Source organism: Narcine bancroftii, chromosome 2 (genome assembly GCF_036971445.1).
Source record: "Narcine bancroftii isolate sNarBan1 chromosome 2, sNarBan1.hap1, whole genome shotgun sequence".
Classification (NCBI taxonomy): Eukaryota; Metazoa; Chordata; class Chondrichthyes; order Torpediniformes; family Narcinidae; genus Narcine; species Narcine bancroftii.
In genome coordinates, this window is record NC_091470.1 from 173,088,960 (window position 1) to 173,110,991 (window position 22,032).

The 22,032-nt window shown below is 35.1% G+C and overlaps 1 protein-coding gene across 18 annotated transcripts in view; it reads left to right on the forward strand.

The window, feature by feature from the left end:
• Positions 1–22,032, forward strand: part of tmem269 (transmembrane protein 269) — a 149,706-nt gene that overhangs the window by 87,764 nt on the left and 39,910 nt on the right. For 3 of the 18 annotated variants that reach the window (XM_069919136.1, XM_069919142.1, XM_069919143.1), the window contains one exon: positions 4,688–4,808. The exons of the other annotated variants lie outside the window; for them this stretch is intronic. The gene's annotated coding sequence lies outside the window, so the exon portion shown is untranslated. The remainder of the gene's footprint in view (positions 1–4,687; positions 4,809–22,032) is intronic. 18 annotated transcript variants of the gene reach the window in all.

Sequence of the window (22,032 nt, forward strand, 5' to 3'; positions counted from 1 at the left end):
TAATAGGGAAATGTTACGACAGTATTTATAAAATTGGGAAGATATTGTTATACAATATTTGTGTGAAAATATTGTATGGATAAAACAATAAAGTCTTAATATTAACAGGATAAACGGGATGGTGAAGAGAAAGAGGGTTTTGGCATACTTAAAGAAATTAAAAGTGGACATAATCTTTTTTCCAGGAAACACATCTTATTAAATTGGAATATAATAAATTAAAAAGAGGATAGGTAGGATAAATAATATAATCTTCCTTTAGTTTAAAGGCAAGAGGGGTGGCAATTCTAATTAATAAAAAATACACCAGTGTTAACAGAAGGTACTTTGATTGATCAAGCTTGAAGGTAGGTAATGGAACACTGAAAAATTTATGAAGCATGGACATTTATGAATATTTATGCCCCAAATTATGATGATGAAGCCTTTATGGAGGACATTTTCTTAAAAACAGTAGAGGGAAGCCAAATATATTGGTTGGAGGAGACTTTAATTTCTGCTTGGACCCAATTCTAGATAAATCAGTAATTAGAATAACAAGGGTGAAAGCAGCAAAAATCACAATTTCATTTATGAAAGATCTAAATCTTATCAACTCTTGGAGGCAATTAAATCCCACAGAGGGAGACTACTCTTTTTACTCAAGGGTGCACAACTCACTTAAGCACTGACTTATTTTTAATGTCTGCCTAGTTAAAAAGTAGAGTGATAGAAACAGAAAATAGAGGCTTCTGTCAGACCATTCTCCATTAATATTAACTATACCAACAATGGAAAAGCAAGAGAATGTATACAGATGGCATCTCAATGCTACATTGCTCAAAAGAACAGACTTATGTGAATTTATAAAGAGATAGATAGAAATATTTTGTGAAATAAATCTGCCATCTACTAATAATAGTTTTCTGATATGGGGCACACTTAAAGCATATTTAAGGAGACAAATTATATCCTGAATAAAGAATCTTGAGGGAACATATGGCAGAAATAAACAGTTCACTGAAGGGTATTAAAGAATTAGAAAAAAAAAATCAAAGAACAGGACTACAAGAAGAAACAGACTGGAGAATAAAAAGCTAAGATGTAATACAATACAAACATGGGGCAGAAAAAGTGATGTGAAAAACTAAACAACAATATGAATTGAGTGAATGGGTACACAAAGTTTTAGCTTGGCAGATTAAAAGAGGAAATAAATTTAAAGGGAAGACGGATGGAATAAAATATCTTGAAACAGCAGTTGACAATAACTTGCAAAATCTGTAGAAGTTAAATTATGTTCCTCTTGCGAAGATATAAAAAGACCTACAGAAATGGAGAAACTTACTGATTACTTTGGTGGGGAGGGTTAACTGCATCAAAATGAAAGTGAAGCCAAGACTGCAATACCTTTTTCAATCGTTGCCTATTCTATTACCTAAAAACTTTTTAAAGCTACTAAACAGCCACATTAAACAGTTCCTATGGGAATAATAAGGTACCAGGAATTGCATTGGAAAAGCTGACGTTGGAAGACTTAGACTTCCAGATTTCAAAAATATTACCTAAGCTGCACAAGCTAGATTTTTCGCAGCCTTCTTCACTGAAGACAACCCCCCCATCTTGGATTCAAGTGGGAATGTACTCAATAGAGGAGGGCAAAACAAAGGACTTTAACTATAAATGGAGTTTCAAATCACTAAAGAAAAAGCAGATAGCCTCATTCTAATACATATGATTTGAATGTGGCAAGAAATTAATGAAAGTATAAGGAAAAATAAGTAGGGAGATCAATAAAAGTGTAGTGAGCGTGCTAACCGAGTAAAAGAATGAGGCCAGCGATTGGTGGGCTCATTGGAACTCATGAACTGTATTTTGACTAGCGCACTGCTGCTTTTAAGTAAGGCATTTGAAGCTCCCGCCCCTGTGCACCGGAAACGACGTCATCGTGACGTAAGCGTGCTACCTGCATGCATGCGGGCCCTGAGTTATTGGAAAAGAAGGCTGCATGATGCCATCTTTAATGCGGCTGATCTGATGGTGTGCGCGTAACATATGGAGCCTATTCACCTGGCCATCAAATATGTGCGTCGCCACAAAAGCACTATTGTGTAAAAGTGTGTTACTGCCTATGAACATGGGTAATAGAATATTAAATTCATTGTATGACAAAGGTATCAGATTATATTAAGGACTGTTACATGGAAGGAACTCGTGTCCTTTGAACAATTAAAGAACAGAGTGGTCAATGGGACCTTCTTCTGTTTTCTCCAGCATAGGTTGTTCTTTATATTTAAAATTTTATTTGCATAATACATGTACAGAATTTATCCAATTCATAAGAAGAATAAAAACTACAACACAAAAATAATAAATTTCTTTCACATTTTCCACCCTCCCCAAAAAAGTAGGGAAAAAAAGAAAAGCCTGTCTAACAAACATATAACCTTATAACAAACATATAAGCAATTTACAGAATAACCTTAAACCATGAACTAATTAGGGTGGGTTGGGCGAGGAAGTGGCAGACGCTATATGTAAAGTCATAGCAATAAAATCCATATAGAGTTTCTAAATCTTACCAAATTTTACTGGTTGGTTTTGTAAATTGTACATTATTTTCTCTAATGGTACACAATTTAATAATTCCGTTTGCCATCTTTTCAACTCCACAATATCATCTGATTTCCACGATACAGCTTTACATTTTTTTGCTATTGCTACATTTAAAGACTTCAGATAAATGTCCAACCTCATTTGAAAAATATCTCCCAGTAAAAAATATTCTGGGATCCTTCAAAATCTGCGTCTTCAAAACTCGTCCCAATAAAATACTTATAATATTCCAAAACTTCTACCTTTTCTGCATGCAGAAAAGATCCTATTTTTTTTAATTACATCTAAAACATTGATCAGAGCAATTTGAATTAATTCCATGTAATTTATATGGAGTATAATATAATTGTTGTAAAAAATTAAATTGTACCATTTGATATCTATTGTATAAATTACACTTTCATAACATAATTTTGACCACACTTCTTCCTGAATCTGAATATTTAAATCTTTTTCCTATCTCAGTTTAGATTTAAATAAATCCTTTTTCTGGATAGTCTCTTGCAATTTTATATATGCATTAGTAAATAAATCTTTCAATAAACATATCTATTATTAAATATTCAAATGGACTCCATTCTGGTCATTTAAAATTCCTCCCAAACTTTCTTTTCAAATATGATTTAAGTGATAATAGGAGAATTATATATAGTATTATTACTATCCTTCAGTTGGGCAAAAGTTAAAAAAAAATCCCCCAAAAAAATCCCTTCTCTTTTTTATTCCTCAATTATGTCAAACATCAAAATAGGGATAATTAACTGTGAAAGGAATTAAAAGATTTTGGTTTAATATCATTTTAACCAACTGATCATTCTTCATTCCTCTTTCTACATGTACCTCATTCCCTATCTTAAGCTTATGTCTCAGAATTGGTTTATCTAATTGTCCTTTTAATAATCCTTCATGCCATTTATACAAAATATGCTCAGAATTACTTTCTCCTATTTTGCTCATTTCAATTTGTACCCATGCAGTCTTTTCATCAGTCTGTTAACAAGAAGACAAAAATCTAAGTTGAGCAGCTTTATAATAGTTCTTAAAATTAGGCAAAGTCCCCTGATCAAATTTCCATGTTAATTTTTCCAGTGCCATCCGAGGCATTTGATCTCGCCAAATAAATCTTCTTACACTTTTATTTAAATCTTGAAAAAACATTGTTGATAGAGAAATTGGTAAAGCTTGAAGAAGATAATTGTATTCACACAATTTATCCTTCCTGGAAAAGAAATTGGCAAATCCTTCCATCTTCTTAACAATCCTTCCATCTTATTAAATCTTCTTTAATTTTCTTCAATAAAGGTATGTAATTTAATTTAAATAAATTATTTAAATTCTTATCAACATTAATTTTTAAATATTTAATTTCCCCATTTTGCCATTTATATTTTGTCCTTTTCTTAACTTGAACATAATCTATCTCAGTCATAGGCATCACTTCACTTAATTTTATCTCTTCTAATCACCCCTTCTAAAGGTTCTATAGCCATTGCAATAAATACATCCAAATTTATAACAAAAATTTACTATGCTCTCCAGAACAAAAGTGCAAAAACAGGGTTGCAGAGGTCAAGGGAAAGATGGGAGTCGGACTTGGGTGTGGTGATTTCCGAAAGAAGCTGGTCAGATTGGTGTAAGGATAGCATGACATCAATTATAAATGAAAGATAGGGACTGGTTCAGTACAATTTTTTACACCAATTATATCTTATCCCACAAAAGTTACACAGATCAAAAGTTTAATAAATTGTACATTTAAAATGTCACTGTGTATTAAGTTTATTTGTCACATGAGCATCTAACAGGTCCACTCTAGTGTACACACAGCCATATAAAGTAGAAGGCAAGAGCACAATTACAGTATATAGAGTTGCATGGAAATAAATGATCAATCCATTCAAAGCAAGCGCAGCATAAAAGCATTTTTGTGGGGTTCATTCAGGGCCTAATACTGTCGGAAAAGAATGATACTGTCTTCAAGCTGTTGTTCATCACCTTCTGCAGCAACTTTTGATTTTGAGCAGGGCACACTATGATGTATTCAGCAAATACTCTTTCTGTATACTTTGATATTGCTTTTTCCTACACACAGGAAGAAACTGAAGAGCCCTGCACCAGTAGTGAAAACTGCAGAGAACTAGTCTGGGGAGACAGAAGTGTGGCTTTGTAACTATCTGGAGTCAATAGACTGGGCTGTGTTCAAGGACTTGATGGTAGACCTGAAGGAATATGCCACAGTTGTTACGAACTTGATTGGAAAATGCATGTATGATTATGTTCTGACTAAGTTGATCTAAGTGTTAACCAGGAGCCAAGAGATCTGCAGCCCGTTGAAGACCCTATCTGTGACATTAAGATCAGGCGATTGATTCAGAGACATAGAAAGCATGGTACAACTTCCAAAAGTCCATTAGCAATGCAAATAAACAATACCAGACTAAGATAGAGTCCAAGATAGACGTTCAGGAGCTCTCGTATTCTGTAAAGAGAAAAGAGGGAGTATTGCAAAACATCCCCCCTCCTGGGAAGCTCAATGTCTTGTATGCTCTCTTTGGAAAGGGAAAACGATGATACACATTCATGAGCTCTCGCCATCCTCAACAATTCTCTGCTCCTAATTTCTGAGGCTAATGTGAAAAGAGCATTCAGGTGGGTGAGTTCTCAAAAAGCTTCCAACCCTCACTGTGCATCTGGGCCACTTCCTCAACCCCTGTGTGGACCAACTGGCTGGAGTTCTTGCAGACTTTTTCAGCCTCTCACCGCTGTAGACTGAGGTCCTCAACTACTTCAAAGGCACATGCCCAAGAGAGCAAGGTGACCTGCCTCAACAACCATCAGTCAGTGGCACATGTTTTCTGTGATGAAATGCTTTGAGGTTGGTCATGGAGCAAATAAACTTCTATCTCAGGAAAGAGCAGAATAACTTCAATTCCCCTATCATCACCACATGTCATAGGCCCTTCATCCTATGAGATCATCTGGACTACAAGAATATCTTCATCAGGCTGTTCATTGACTGCAGTTTGACTTAACATCGTCATTTCAATACTAATGGTCAAACTCGGGCATCAGGGAGTACCATGCTGCACAGTAAAGATGAAATTGTGTTTCTTCAGAATCACAGAACAGAAGTTAAACACATTGAGCTATTAAAATATTGAAACATATATAAGTCCACAGTACTATCCACATATGTTATGGGAATTTAGGAGCCTGATGGCTTGGGGGAAAAAACTTGCCCAATCTGGACATAATGACCTAAGTGCTATGGTACCTCCTATGTGAGTGGTGTGTGGAGTCTTTCACAATGTTTATTGCCTTTCATCTGCATCAAGTGTTGTAGATGTCCTTCATGATAGGAAGATAGGCCCCCCCCCCATGATCTTTTGCACTGACTTCACTGTCCTCTGCAGTGTCTTACGGACCATGGAGGTACAGCTTCCAAACCAGGTGGTGATGCAGTTGCACAGGATGGTCTCATTACATCCTCTGTAGAATGTAATGAGGATGGAGGGTGGGAGATGAACTCTCCACAGTCTTTGCAGAAAGTAGAGGCACTATTAGGCTTTCTTGACTATGCAGCTGGTGTTAAGGGACCAGGTGAGACTCTCAGCCAAGTGAACTCCAAGGAATTTGATATTCTTCACGACTTCAGTGGTCAAGCCATCAATGGTCAGCAGAGTATGGTTCTTCTGGGCCCTCCTGAAGATGACAACCATCTCTTTTGTTTTATTAACGTTCAGATACAGGTTATTGGCTGTACCTCAGTCCGAAAGCAATGGCACCTCATCTCTGCACACTGACTCCTCATTCTTACTGATCAGTTCCAGCACGGTTGTATCATCAGCGAACTTGATGATGTGGTTCAAGCTGTGTTTAGCTGCACAGTCGTGGGTCAGCAGATTGAACAGCAGTGGATTAAGCATGCAACCCTGCAGGGGCCCTGTGCTCAGTGTGTGAAAAGTTGCCTCAAGAAGGTAGCCTTGGTTCCTCGTTCTCTTTCTCTTGCAGTTTGATGTACATGTTTGTTATAAATCTTTTAATTATCATTGTGTCTGTAATCACATATTCAAAATTGCTTCCTTCTGGTAACCTCAGCCTGTTTCCCAATTTGTCCTTCAAGTAGGTTTTCAGTTGGTGGTATGCAAACATTGTACCGTGAGTTATACCATATTTGTCCTTCATTTGTTCAAAAGATAATAATTTATTTCCCGAAAAACAATTTTCTATTCTTTTGATCCCTTTTCTCTCCCATTCTCTGAAGGAAAGGTTATTTATTGTGAAAGGGATTAGTTGATTTTGTGTCAATATTAATTTTGGTAGTTGGTAATTTATTTTATTCCTTTCTATGTGAATCTTCTTCCAAATGTTGAGCAGATGGTGCAATACTGGTGAATTCCTATGTTGCACCAATTTTTCATCCCACTTATATAGTATATGTTCAGGTATCTTCTCCCCTATTTTATCTAGCTCTAATCTGGTCCAATCTGGTTTTTCCCTTGTTTGATAAAAATCTGATAGGTATCTTAATTGTGCTGCTCTATAATAATTCTTAAAGTTTGGTAGTTGTAAGCCTCCTTGTTTGTACCATTCTGTTAATTTAGCTAGTGCTATCCTCAGTTTCCCCCCTTTCCATATGAATTTCCTTATTATTTTCTTTAGCTCCTTGAAGAATTTCTCTGTTAGGTGAATTGATAATGATTGAAATAGGTATTGTATCCTTGGGAAGATGTTCATTTTAATACAGTTTATCCTTCCTATCAGTGTTAGTGGTAAGTTTTTCCAGTGCTCTAAGTTGTCTTGTAATTTTTTCATTAATGGCTGATAATTTAGTTTGTATAGATGGCCGAGATTATTATTTAGTTATATACCTAGGTATCGAATTGCTTGTGTTTGCCATCTAAATGGTGATTCTTTCTTAAACTTTGTGAAATCCACATTATTCATTGGCATTGCTTCACTTTTATTTGTGTTGATCTTGTACCCCGATACTTCTCCATATTCCTTCAATTTCTTATGTAATTCTTTTATTGATATTTCTGGTTCTGTTAAGTATATTATAACGTCATCTGCAAATAGACTGATTTTATATTCTTTCTCTTTTATTTTTATAAAATGGGAACAAGATCTAAACATAAAGGTAAATAATGAAACATGGGAAAAGCTATGCTCCGGAACTATGAGAAATACAATAAACACGAGGTTACACATGATACAATATAATTGGTTACACAGGCTATACACCACACCCCAAAAGTTAAATAAATGGGACCCAACAGTATCAGACAGACGCAATTTGGGCATGTGAGAAAGTGGAAAAGTTTTGGGAAGATCTAAACCAGGTAATAAAAAAAATCACAAAAAGCAACATACCAAAAAATCCAGAGATCTTTCTTCTAAGTAATATAAGAAGTAAAGAACTTGCACTCGATTTGGATGGAGCACAAAAAAGATTTATTATAATAGCCTTAGCTGTAGCAAAAAAATGTATTATGTCAACCTGGAAATTAGAAGATAGCCTGAGAATACAGCAATGGTACATAAAAATGAATAAATGTATTCCCTTGGAAAAAAATCACATATAATTTAAGAAATAACATCACAGTATTCGAACAAATTTGGGAACCGTACATGGAACACAACAGAGAAGTCTTACTGCAGACCTCCACCGCCTAAAATGACAGAAGGAGAAGAAGACAAAATGAACTGACCCAGTGTGTAAAAGTAGAAGACACAAATTTCTTGTTTATTTTCATTGTGTGATGACATTGTTTAATGGGTTTGATGTATTGTATATGTTGAACATTGAGTGAGTGGGGAGGGAGGGAAGTGGGGGGAAAGGGGAGAAAATGACACTCTGTATATTCAAGAGGGAAATGTTTGTGTGTATTTTGGTCAGTATGGTTCATTGTGTGAAAAATAAAAAATAAAAATTAAAAAAAGAAGGTAGCCTTGGGAGAGGAGTCACTTGCTGGAGTAGTGGCCAGTCGGGAAAACCTGCCCTCTCCAAAAAAAAGGAAAACTGTTAGGACAGGACGAAGTACAACAAAAATAAAATATAAGTAGAAGATAAGTTACAGAGAAGAGAAAGAAGATGGCACCCAAGAAGGAGAAAGTAAAAACAACCGAAAAAAAGAAAAGTCACCGGAGAAGAAAGAAGAAGGTCTTATCTGCACGAAGGAACAGGGAGCTGTGGTGACAAGGAGCGCCCGATCCCCGAGGTTGGTGCCTGCCCTCCGGAGTCGCGACCTCCCAACCGATGGACTTCAAAAATGGCTCGCAAAGCCAAACAAAAGTGTGCATCTGTGCATGCGCAAGGAGTCGCGCAGGGAGGGAGGTATATACTGATAAAGTGTCAGATATAATCAGAATTTTGGAATTTGCTCAACCTAACGAGGAGGATCAAAAGTTTATGCAGGATATTTTTTTGAAGACTGCAGACACACAAGGAAATATATTGATAGGTGGGGATTTTAACCTTAATTTGGATCCAATGTTGGATAAAACTGGACAAATAAAAAATAAGGTAACCAAATTTATGGTTAAATTAATGCAGGAAATGAAACTTATGGATATATGGAGGAGGCAACACCCAAGATAGAAGGAATATTCATATTATTCGAGTAGGCATAAAACATACTCAAGGATTGATATGTTTTTGTTGTCGGCCCATATTCAAGGGAGAGTTAGGAAAACAGTATAAAGTTAGATTACTATCTGATCATTCACCCCTATTATTAGCAATAGAACTGAAGGACCAAGAACATATAGATGGAGGTTAAATTCCGTGCTATTTAAAAGGCAGAAATTTAGAGAGTTTATTGAATGCCAAATTAAAACATATTTTGAAATAAACACAGAATCAGTGAAAGACAAATTTATATTATTGGGCGCAATTAAAGCCTTCATTAGAGGGCAGATAATAAGTTATGTAACTAAGGTGAAAAAGGATTACAATCGGGAAATACAGCAGTTGGAAAGGGAGATAGTAAGTACAGAAAAGGAATTAGTAAAAAGGGATGATATAATGTAAAAGAGAGAATTGGCAGACAAAAAAAAATACGAAACATTACAAACGTATAAGGTGGATAAGAACATAATGAAAACAAAGCAAAACTATTACGAACTGGGAGAAAAAACACATAAAATATTAGCCTGGCAATTTGAAACAGAACAAGCTAAAAGAATGATACTGGGATCAAGCAAAAAGGACAAACAAATTACATATAACCCAACAGAGATTAATGAAAATTTTAAGGAGTTTTATGAACAATTGTATAAAACTGAGAATGAGGGGAAAAATTATAAAATAGTGGAATTTTTAGCTAAAATTGAACTGCTGAAACTGCAAGAAGAGGAATAAAACAAACTAATAATACATTTGAAATAGAGGAAGTACACGATATATTAAAAAAAGCTGCCGAACAATAAAACACCAGGAGAGGATGGATTTCCAATAGAATTTTATTAAACATTTAAAGAGTTATTAATTCCTCCTCTCCTGGAAGTAATGAACCAGGTAGAAGAAACACAAAACTTGCCAGATTTATGTAAGACAGCAATAATTACAGTAATACCAAAGACGGGGAAGAATTCATTAACACCAGCATCATATAGACCAATATCTCTACTTAACTCAGAACATAAGATAATAGTGAAATTATCAGCAAACAGATTGGCTGATTGTGTACTAAAAATAGTAAAACAAGATCAAATTGGATTTATTAAGAAAAGATGAACAGCAGACAATGTCTGTAAACTTATTAATCTAATTAAAGCAGTTCAAGGAAATAAGAAGCCAACAGTAGCTGTTGCTTTAGACACAGAAAAAGCCTTTGACAGAGTAGAGTGGAACTACTTTTTTAAAGTATTTCAGAAGTTCAATCTACCAGAAAAATAATATAAATGGGATTAAAGCATTGTATAATGGACCGTTGACGAAGGTAGCAGTAAATGGATATGTATCGAATCAATTTAAATTAAGTAGGTGAACTGGGGGGGCGTGGCAAGATGGCGTAAGGATCAGACGTGCCTTCCAGTCCTCTCCTGACTCTATCTTATTATTTTGTCTAGAAATGCCCGTTAAAATTCTTTAAAAGTTTAGATAATTTCAGTGCTGTTAATTTAACTTATGATGGTACAATTGGTGGAAAAGAGCAAAAAAAAAACGACAACAGATCATCAAAAAACTACATTTTCCAAAAGTTCAAGTTTTGGAGCCTACCTACAGGAAAGACACCGGGACTCAGCGTGAAATGGATCCCAGGAAAGAGGTACAGTGTTCGGATTTAGAGCTCTATGTTACATCGATAGAGCCCCCTAAAGAGGGCGCCAAACAGCCTTTAGAACAAAGAGTTACTCAAAGGCATTTGTCATCTGTAGAGGTGGCGCTGCAAACTGCATCTCTTGAGATACAAGAACCTATACAACTTGATGTACTGGGAGAATTTAATACATTATGGACTGGGGAAAACCCCGGCCAGCGTCCTCCAGTCATTGCTGGAGAGGCTGTAGCTGGGGTTTCCACACGCAGTCATACTACAAGGAAGGCAACCAGAATGAAGGAAGGAATAGAAGATCCTTTGGAGAAGAAGCAGGAATCTGTTGAGCCAAAATCTCTTCCAATTGAAAAGATTTTTGTGAATCTTGAATCTAAATTATCTTATACAATGCAGGGATTATTCAAGATTATGACTGAACTTGGTTCTAGGTTTAAAACTTTGGTGAAAATACATTCTCAACAGATGGCTGAGTTTGGAGCTTTTAAGCTTGAAGTGAGAGATAAATTTAATTCGTGTGAAGAAAATATAGACGAAATACGGGATCAAGTTTTTGATGTGGTCGAAGACTTACAAACTCAAAATAAAAATTTGGTGAAAAAGATTGATTATTTGGAAAATCAATCCAGACGGAACAATATAAAGATTATTGGTTTGCCGGAAAGTATGGAGGGACCAGACCCAAGAAAATTTTTTACTGAATGGATTCCGCAGGTGCTGGGTCAAGAACATTTCCCGGAAGGTATAATACTAGAACGTGCTCACAGAGCCTTGCGTAGAAGACCTATTTCAGGTCAAAGTCCAAGACCTATTTTGGTTCGTTGCTTGAATTATTACAACAGAGAAATAATTTTACGAGTGGCTATTAGAACTGCACAACAGAGAAAATCACCTTTGATGATTCAAAATAATCGAGTTTTCTTCTATGCGGATTTGAGTCAAGAAGTTATGTTCCAACGACGGGAATTCAATCCTGCTAGAGTTGTTGTGGAAGAAAGGTTACAAGGCAACCTTTAGATATCCAGCTGTTTTGAAGGTTTTTCAAGATGGTTGCCAACCAAAGTTCTTTGATTCTCCAAAGGAAGCTATAGCATTTGCTCAAGAGCCGCCAATTACTCAGTTTCAACAGAGACGTAGTCCGCCGCGATCTCTAAGGAGACAAGAGATGGAAGAAAAGAGCCGTGCTCCAAGAAGAGTTATCCTTTTTTTTTAATGTTCTTTTTAAAAAAAGGGATATTAAATAATGAGGATGTTAGTTTAAGATGAAGTGAGAGTTGGGGGAGAGAACTGGATAGGCACTATTTCCTGAAAGTCATCTGCTACGTGTGAGTTATCTCACACCCATTTTTTTTTGGGAGTTACCGCATTGCGCGGTTTAGACGGGAGGGGGTATTTTTAACCTCCTACCCGTTTTTTTTTTTTCCTTTTTTTGTATTATTAGATTAAAGAGTGAAGGGGTTTTTTTTTTGTTTAAATATAAAAAAAAGAATAAGAAAGTATTTGATTGTTTAAAAAACTAAAAATTGATGTGGTTTTTTTTGTAAAGTTTATTCAGTAGGAATATCTGAAATTTAAATGTGAATGGGATGGAATGGGATGGATAAGTTTTTTTTAATATTTTTTCTTTAACTTTAAGGTGAAAGGAGTGGTAATTCTGGTGTATATTATTTTGCTATTTTAGTTATAGAATGAAGGGAATAATGGTGAAAGTTATAAATTGAATTGTGCAATTCTTAATGAGGTTTGAATTTTGTTTGTGGTTTATGCTCCATCTGTTGAAGATATAGATTTCGTTGTAGATGTGTTTTTATTATTTGGATATCTGAATTTTAACGTAATGATTGGGGATATTTAAATGTGGTATTGGAGCTTTTATTGGATAACTATTCAAGAGTAAAAGGGAAAAATGGTGGAAGAGTACTAAAATTGAATTGTGCAATGCTTAATGAGGTTTGAATTTTGTTTTAAGATGGTGGTTTATATGGCTAATATGATGATAGATGTGAAGTTAGTTGATATTTGGTGAAGGTTTATCTCTATAGAGAAAGTTTTCTTTTCATCTTTTTTTTCATGCTACAATTTTTTTTTAAGAATTGATTATTGTTTAAGAATTTTTGATAGATAATGTTACTAACTTTACTAATTTTTTATATTAAGTTTGAGTTAAATATATGTTTCATCTTAACTCTGTTTGTTAAATATATGCATTTAAGTTTGATTTAAATATGTTTTTTAAGTCTGATATCTTAGTATTAATTTTTTTTGTTAGTATTTTAATCAGTTATGTTTTTGTTTTTTTTGTAAGTGGGTTTTTTTTCTCACATATATTATTAACTTTATTAATTCTTCACTCTTTATTTTGGGAGGGAAAGGGGGGGTTGGACTAATTTGAGTTGGGTTATTAATGTGTAATAATTATTGGGGAGGGTATAGTTTATTTAGATTACTGATATTGTATTGTAATTTTATTATTTTATTCTTAATTTTTTTAATGTAATCCTATATGTTATTCATGTTATAAAATCTTAAATAAAGTTTAAAAAAAAAGTAGGTGAACTAGACAGGGATGTCCATTATTCCCCTCATTGTTCGCCTTAGCAATTGAACCTTTGGCAGAACTGATAAGAATAGAAAATAAAATAAAAGAGATAAAAATAAAGGAGAGGGAGTATAAAATCAGCTTGTTTGCAGATGCCATCATAGTATACTGATATACCTATAGTATAGTAAAAGAATTACATAAGAAATTGAAGGAATATGGAGAAATATCGGGGTACAAGATCAACGCAAAGAAAAGTGAAGTGATGCCAATGAGTAATGCGGATTATACAGAATTTAAAAAAGAATCACCATTTAAATGGCAAACACAAGCAATCCGATACCTAGGTATCAGGTTAGATAATAACAAGCCACTTGTACAAAGTAAATTATCAGTCACTAATAAAGAAATTGCAGGAATACTTAGAACATTGGAAAGAATTGCCGCTAACATTGATAGGGAGGGTAAACTGCATTAAAATGAGCGTGTTCCCAAGGATACAATACATTTTAAACGTTACCAATTCCCTTAACAGAATTTTTTTTTAATGAACTGAAGAGAATAATAAGGAAATTTTTGTGGAAAAGGAGGAAACCGAGGGTCTTTGGCTTGGCTTCGCGGAGGAAGATTTATGGAGGGGGTAAATGTCCACGTCAGCTGCAGGCTCGTTTGTGGCTGACAAGTCCGATGCAGGACAGGCAGACACGGTTGCAGCGGTTGCAGGGGAAAATTGGTTGGTTGGGGTTGGGTGTTGGGTTTTTCCTCCTTTGTCTTTTTTCAGTGAGGTGGGCTCTGCGGTCTTCTTCAAAGGAGGTTGCTGCCCGCCGAACTGTGAGGTGCCAAGATGTACAGTTTGAGGCGATATCAGCCCACTGGCGGTGGTCAGTGTGGCAGGCACCAAGAGATTTCTTTAGGCAGTCCTTGTACCTCTTCTTTGGTGCACCTCTGTCACGGTGGCCAGTGGAGAGCTCGCCATATAACACAATCTTAGAAAGTCGATGGTCCTCCATTCTGGAGACGTGACCCACCCAGCGCATCTGGATCTTCAGCAGCGTGGACTCGATGCTGTCGGCCTCTGCCATCTCAAGTACTTCGATGTTAGGGATGAAGTCGCTCCAATGAATGTTGTGGATGGAGCGGAGACAACGCTGCTGGAAGCGTTCTAGGAGCCGTAGGTGATGCCGGTAGAGGACCCATGATTCGGAGCCGAACAGGAGTGTGGGTATGACAACGGCTCTGTATACGCTTATCTTTGTGAGGTTTTTCATTTGGTTGTTTTTCCAGACTCTTTTGTGTAGTCTTCCAAAGGCGCTATTTGCCTTGGCGAGTCTGTTGTCTATCTCATTGTCGATCCTTGCATCTGATGAAATGGTGCAGCCGAGATAGGTAAACTGGTTGACCGTTTTGAGTTTTGTGTGCCCGATGGAGATGTGGGGGGGGCTGGTAGTCATGGTGCGGAGCTGGCTGATGGAGGACCTCAGTTTTCTTCAGGCTGACTTCCAGGCCAAACATTTTGGCAGTTTCCGCAAAACAGGACGTCAAGCGCTGAAAAGCTGGCTCTGAATGGGCAACTAAAGCGGCATCATCTGCAAAGAGTAGTTCACGGACAAGTTTCTCTTGTGTCTTTGTGTGAGCTTGCAGGCGCCTCAGATTGAAGAGACTGCCATCCATGCGGTACCGGATGTAAACATCATCTTCATTGTTGAGGTCTTTCATGGCTTGGTACAGCATCATGCTGAAGAAGATTGAAAAGAGCCCACCTCACTGACAAAAGGCAAAGGAGGAAAAACCCAACATCCAACCCCAACCAACCAGTTTTCCCCTGCAACCGCTGCAATCGTGTCTGCCTGTCCCGCATCGGACTTGTCAGCCACAAACGAGCCTGCAGCTGACGTGGACTTTTTACCCCCTCCATAAATCTTCGTCCGCGAAGCCAAGCCAAAGAAACAGCATCATGCTGAAGAAGATTGAAAAGAGGGTTGGTGCGAGAATGCAGCCTTGCTTCATGCCATTGTTAATGGAGAAGGGTTCAGAGAGCTCATTGCTGTATCTGACCCGACCTTGTTGGTTTTCATGCAGTTGGATAACCAAGTTGAGGAACTTTGGAGGGTAGCGTTAGATAAATTAACAGAGAGGTATAAATAGAAATTATTTTAGGGCCGCACAATTAAGGTATTTATCAGATTTTTACCAGCCAAGGGAAAAACCAGACTGGACTAAGATAGAACTAGATAAAACAGGGGAAAAGGTATACTTTATAAGTGCGATGAAAAGTTGGTACAATATAAAAGCTCACCAGTATTGCATCATTTACTTAATACATGGAAGAAGATCCACTTAGAAAGGAAATAAACGAATTACCAAATACCAAAATTATTATTGACGCAAAATCCACTAATCCCTTTTACAATAGATAACCTTTCCTTTAGAGAATAGGAGAGAAAATGAATTAAAAAAATAGAAAATTGTTTTTTGGGAAATAGTTTATTAACATTTGAACAGTTGAAGTACAAATATGGAATAACTCATGGTACAATGTTTGCATATCATCAACTGAAAGCTTATTTAAAGTATAAATTAGGAAACGGATTGAGATTACCTGAAGGAAGCAGCTTTGAAAATGTGATTACAGACACAATGATAATTAAAAGATTTATAACCAACATGTACATTAAGCTGCAAGATAAGGAAAATGATGAAATAAACTATAAACCTAAACAAAAGTGGGAAAAGGATTTAAACATAAAGACAAATAATGAAGCATGGGAAAAGTTATGTTCTGGAACTATGAAGAATACAATAAACACAAGGTTACGCATGATACAGTATAATTGGTTATACAAGCTATATATCACTCCTCAAAAATTAAAAGAATGGGATTCAACATTATCAGATAGATGTTTTCGCTGTAAGAATGAAACGGGAACAACAGTACATGCAATTTGGGCATGTATGTAAGTGAATACATTTGTGGAAAGAACTAAATCAGAAATTAAATAAAATTCTTCATTTATTGGATTGATAAAGGCTTTATATAATAGCCCGAAGGCTAGAATTGCTGTTAATGGCCAAATTTCAGAATCTTTTAGTTTGACAAGATCTACTAGACAAGGATGTCCATTGTCACCTGCTTTAGTTATTGAACCTTTAGCACAATTAATACGTCAAAATGAAAATGTTAAAGGTATGAGAGTTCTGAATGAGGAATACAAGATTAATTTATTTGCTGATGATGTTTTATTATATTTGGTGGATCCGGATACTTCTTTACCTGCAATTCAAGAATGTTTAGAAATTTATGGCCAATTATCTGGTTATAAAGTAAATTGGGCTAAAAGTGAAATTTTGTCAATTTGTAAAGATGATTATTCAGTGTATAAAAATATTACAAATTTGAAGTGGACTACACAAATTAAATATTTAGGAATTAATGTTAATACGAAATTTCAAGAATTATACTCAATTAATTATCTTCCTTTAATAAAAAGGATTAAATTAGATTTGATTAGGTGGAGGGATCTACCTTTGGGTTTACTAGGGAAGATTAATACCATAAAAATGAATATTTTTCCTAGAATACAATATCTGTTTCAATCAATTCCTTATTTTTTTTTTAAAAGTTTTTTTAAGGACTTATATAAAGCGATTAGAGAATTCTTATGGAAGGGAAAATTTCCGAGAGTAGCAATGAGAAAATTGATGTGGGATTTTCAATTTGGAGGTTTAAGATTACCGAATTTTCAGGATTATTATGAAGCAGCTCAATTTAAATTTCTTAGTGCATTAATGAATATGGACGACCCACCTAGTTGGGTAAAGATAGAAATGGCGGTTATTTTAGAAAAATTTCCTCATGAGTTTTTGTTTCGATGGAATAAAAATTTACTACGAACTTACGATGTGCCAATATTGAAACATTTATTGAATTTATGGACAAGTAAACTTTAAAAATTGGGACTTAAAAATATATATTCTGGAAGATTGCCATTATATTATAATCAACTTGTTCCTTTTACGGTCTCCAATGCCACTTTGAAACAATGGGAAAAGAAGGGAATAAAAAATTTATCTGATTGTTTTTCTGAGGGTTGTTTTTGTTCCTTTGATGAATTACAAAGGAAATATGGTATTAGTGGAAATTCTATATTAGTATATTATCAATTAAGATCTTTTGCAAAACAGTTATATGGTCGACATATGATTTTATTACCTGAATCTAGTTTTGAAGAATATGTACTTTCAATACCAAAAAAGGGATATATATCTGATTTGTATTGTATTTTACAAGAAATTGATAGTAAAAAAGACTGGGATAAAGATAAGTTGAAATGGGAAAAAGATTTAGGACATAAAATAGCTGAAGAAGCTTGGATGGAAATTTGTCAGAATAGTATTCGGAAATTAATTAACGCTAGACTAGCGATGATTAATTATAATTTTATTCATCAGCTATATTTAACGCCGGAGAAATTAAAAAAATTTGGTCTTAGTAAGTTGGATTCTTGTTTTCGATGTGATCAGACGGCCAATACTTTTTTACATACTGTTTGGCTTTGTGATCGATTGCAACAGTTTTGGAAAGGTATTCAATCTATTTTTAACAGTTTATATAATATCCATCTTGTATTAGATCCCGATATATTTTTATTAGGGAACATGCAATCATTAATTGATTTAGGTTTAGAGGATTATCAGATTTCCTTTATCTATTTAGCTTTAGTCGTGGCTAAGAAATGTATAGCACTTACTTGGAAAGATAAAAATATATTAACTTTAGATAAGTGGTATTTGGAGATGAAATTTTGTTTGACTATGGAAAGGATATCTTTTTCAATTCAGGATAAGATGTCTTTTTATAAGTTAAAATGGACTCCGTTTGCTAATTATATGCATTTAAGTTTGATTTAAATATATGTTTAAGCGTGATATTTTAGTATTGATAAAAAAAAAATTTTTGTTGTTAGAATTTTTTTTAGGTTAAGTTTTATCTCTTTTTTTGTAAGTGGGTATTTTTTTTTCCATATATAATATTGTTAATTTTATTAACTCTTCACTCTTTATTTTGGGGGGGGGGGGTGCTGGACTAATTTTAAGTTAGATTACTAATATTATGTTACAATTAATGGGGGGGTTATTTTGTGTAGTTTTCTGATGTAATATTGTAATCATACCATTTTAATTTTTTTTTTCTTTAAATGTAATTCTCTATTGTATTCATGTTATAAAATTTTAAATAAAGTCTTTAAAAAAAGATATTAAATAAAATCACAAAAAAAACATACCAGAGATCTTTCTTCTAAGTAACATAAGAAGTAAAGAATTAGGCCTCAAACTGAAAAAAGCGCAAAAAAGATTTATTATGATAGCCTTAGCAGTAGCAAAAAAAAAAGTATAATGTCAACTTGGAAATCAGAAGAAAGCCTGAGAATACAACAATGGTACATGGAAATGAATAAATGTATTCCATTGGAAAAAATAACATATAATTTAAAAAATAAAATCACATTGTTTGAACAAATTTGGGAACCATACATGAAACATAACAGAGAGAGCTTGCCTCGGACCTCCATCCCCTAAAATGAGAAGAAGACAAAACGACTAGATTCAGTATGTAACAAATAGATGACGCATTTTTCTTGTTTATTTTCCTTTGTGTGAAGATATTTTTTTATGTTTTTATTGTATTGTATATGTTGAATATGGGTTTTGGAGTGGGGTGGGAAAAGGGGAGGGAGAGAAAGGGAGAAAAAAGGGAGAAAATGCCACTGTGTAAATTTAATGAGAAACGTTTGTACATATTTTGGCTGATATTGTTCACAGTGTCGAAAATAAAAAAATATTTTAATAAAAAAGAAGGTAGCCTAGGATTCCCATAACCTGTTCACAATCTCTTTACATAGCTCCCTTCACGTAGCAGGTACCTATGTCTTAAGTTTAGGACCTCTTTGTTCAAGACCAGTTTCATTCCAGCAGTTATCAGGCTCTTGAACCTCCCCATACTACCCTAACTCTAATCATAAACTTCTTTGGGACCACCAAAAGATTTATTTTCATTTTTGGAATATCAATTTATTTCTTGTACTAACTGCAACTATGAATATTTATCTTTCCATCCTTTTATATTTATTACCAGACTGGGGCTTTTTTCTCTGGAGCGTAGAAGATTGAGAGAGGACTTGATAGAGGTGTTTAAGATTTTAAAAGGGACAGACAGAGTAAATGTGGATAGGCTTTTTCAATTAAGAAAGGGGGAGATTCAAACTAGAAGACATGGTTTAAGATTGAAGGGGGAAAATTATAAGGGGAACATGAGGGGAAATTTCTTTACGCAGAGGGTGGTGGGGATGTGGAATGAGCTTCCGGCAAACGTGGTCGAGGCGGAATCATTGGTTACATTTAAGGAAAGACTGGATCGTTACATGGATATGAGGGGACTAGAGGGGTATGGACCGGGTGCTGGTCAGTGGGACTAGGAGGGTGGGGATTTGCTACGGCATGGACTAGTAGGGCCGAACTGGCCTGTTCTGTGCTGTAAGTGGTTATATGGTTATATGGTTACCTCTTTTTAATGTCTTGGCATATTGTGATCCTATTATAGTTGTATCTTATGTACTGGTTTGGTTGTAGCAAGAAAGAATTTTGATACATTTGTACATTGTACTTGTGTAATGCCAATAAACTCTCACCCTCTCTTGATGGTGCACCTGTAGAGGAACAAGGGAGGCATGCAATCTTCCTTAATCTTCTAAGAAAGTAGACAGAATGGAGTCTTCTAGTCTATCAGTTTGTTTTCCAGATCTGTTCATTTATGAAATACAATAACTTAGCAAAGCTAGTCCTTCAATTAAATATTACTAAATGAATGATTTCTATTGGGCACCCATGATCTGGAATTTTGTGACCCTCCAAAGCCAAACAGTATGCAAAAAAGTTGTATGGGAAATTTTTGAAAAACGCATTTACATTTTTGTGTGTCTCTTTCTCAAATAAAATAGATAAGATGTGAATGTATTTATTAAAATAACTAAATTCAAAAGTTCCAAGGCAATGCATGACGGTGTTGTGTGCACTTAATCTGCATTCTTGTTTGTTTTATACTATGTGTCGGATATCCTCACACAAAGGAATTGTCATCAGAGGAAAATAGCTCAGAAATGGGTATTTTTCGGGGTAATTTGATGTACAATTGTTATAATTGATTATGGATTATCATGTCTGAAAAGTTTCACATTATTTTTGTTTTGTTTTAGTCATTTCATATTTTGTTAATTGGAGAAGTCTTTTTAATTTGGTAATTTGGCAGCTGGACTTGAGAGTTACATAACTACATTATAATAGATGTCAGTAATAGAGAACCATGATTGTACTGATTTGCAGCATGGAAAGATTAATTAGAAATCCACAATTATTCATGCTGATTGATTTTCTTTTGGCAGTTTAAGAACCCATTAAGTTCTTCAAAGATTTGTGCTCTGCCAAGCAATTACAATTTTTCTTTTTAACACTGACCAGCTGAGTTTCTCCAGCATTGTGTTTAACTTCATGTACTATCCCACCAAGACCACCCGTAAATTGGAGGAACAACACTTGATTTTCTGTCTGGGCATATGGCATTAACATTGACTTTTCCGGATTCTGGTATCCTGCTCTCCTTTCCCCTCCTTCACCAAGCCATTCCTCCTCCCCTTGCTTGCTGCATTGCCCTCCCTCCTCCTTTTGCAACCACGTCTCGCCCCTACTCGTATGTTCGCACGCCTGCCGAAGTTGATGAAGGGCTCAAGCCTGAAATGTCAGTTATGTATTTTTATCTCTGCTATATAAAGGACTCTGACCAGCTGAGTTTCTCCTGCTTTGTGTTTTTACATTTTACAATTTTTCTTGTTTATAGTTTGCCTAACTTTTTATTCCAATGTTGTATATAAGCAATAATTGATTATATTAAGTACCATGTCCTAAATGAAGTTTGTAGGGCATATGGACAAGAAATTCATTGATGTAATGGATGTCTTATATGCTGTATAAGATGCAATTAAAGCATAAAATCATTTGAGACGTGTGACCTGTATTGTTCATGTACATAATGAAAGATTCGATCCTTTTTTTGCACATGGGTCAAATTGACATACCTTTTTTAAAAAAAACTCAAACGTAATTTCAATCATCTTGTAAACCAAATTTGATGTCTTTTCTGATATAGTAATTTTTGTTTAGCCAGTTGACACTTAGCAAGAGCCATGCATATAATGCTTGTACTATTGAATTTGATTAAAGGAATTATTAGTTATTTGCAAGTTTGAGTAGTCAGTGAAACAGTATTTTAGAGCTACACTATTTCCCAGTGAAATTTAAGGAAGAAATCTTTTTTTCTTTGTAAGAAGATGAATAGGTGTGGCCACACTTGCCCAATAGCATCACCAAACATAAAAACAGTGTTTATAGAAGATCCTTACAACCTTTGCACTGTGCATCTTTCCACAGTGTGGAAACTTTCAAAGGAAGTGACCATATAAATATGTAGCCCACATGCCATGCTTGGAACTCTGTAACAGTAAAGTACATATTGGCCCTGGACCATTTAAACCAGTGGTTTTCAAACCTTTTCTTTCCAGCCACATACCA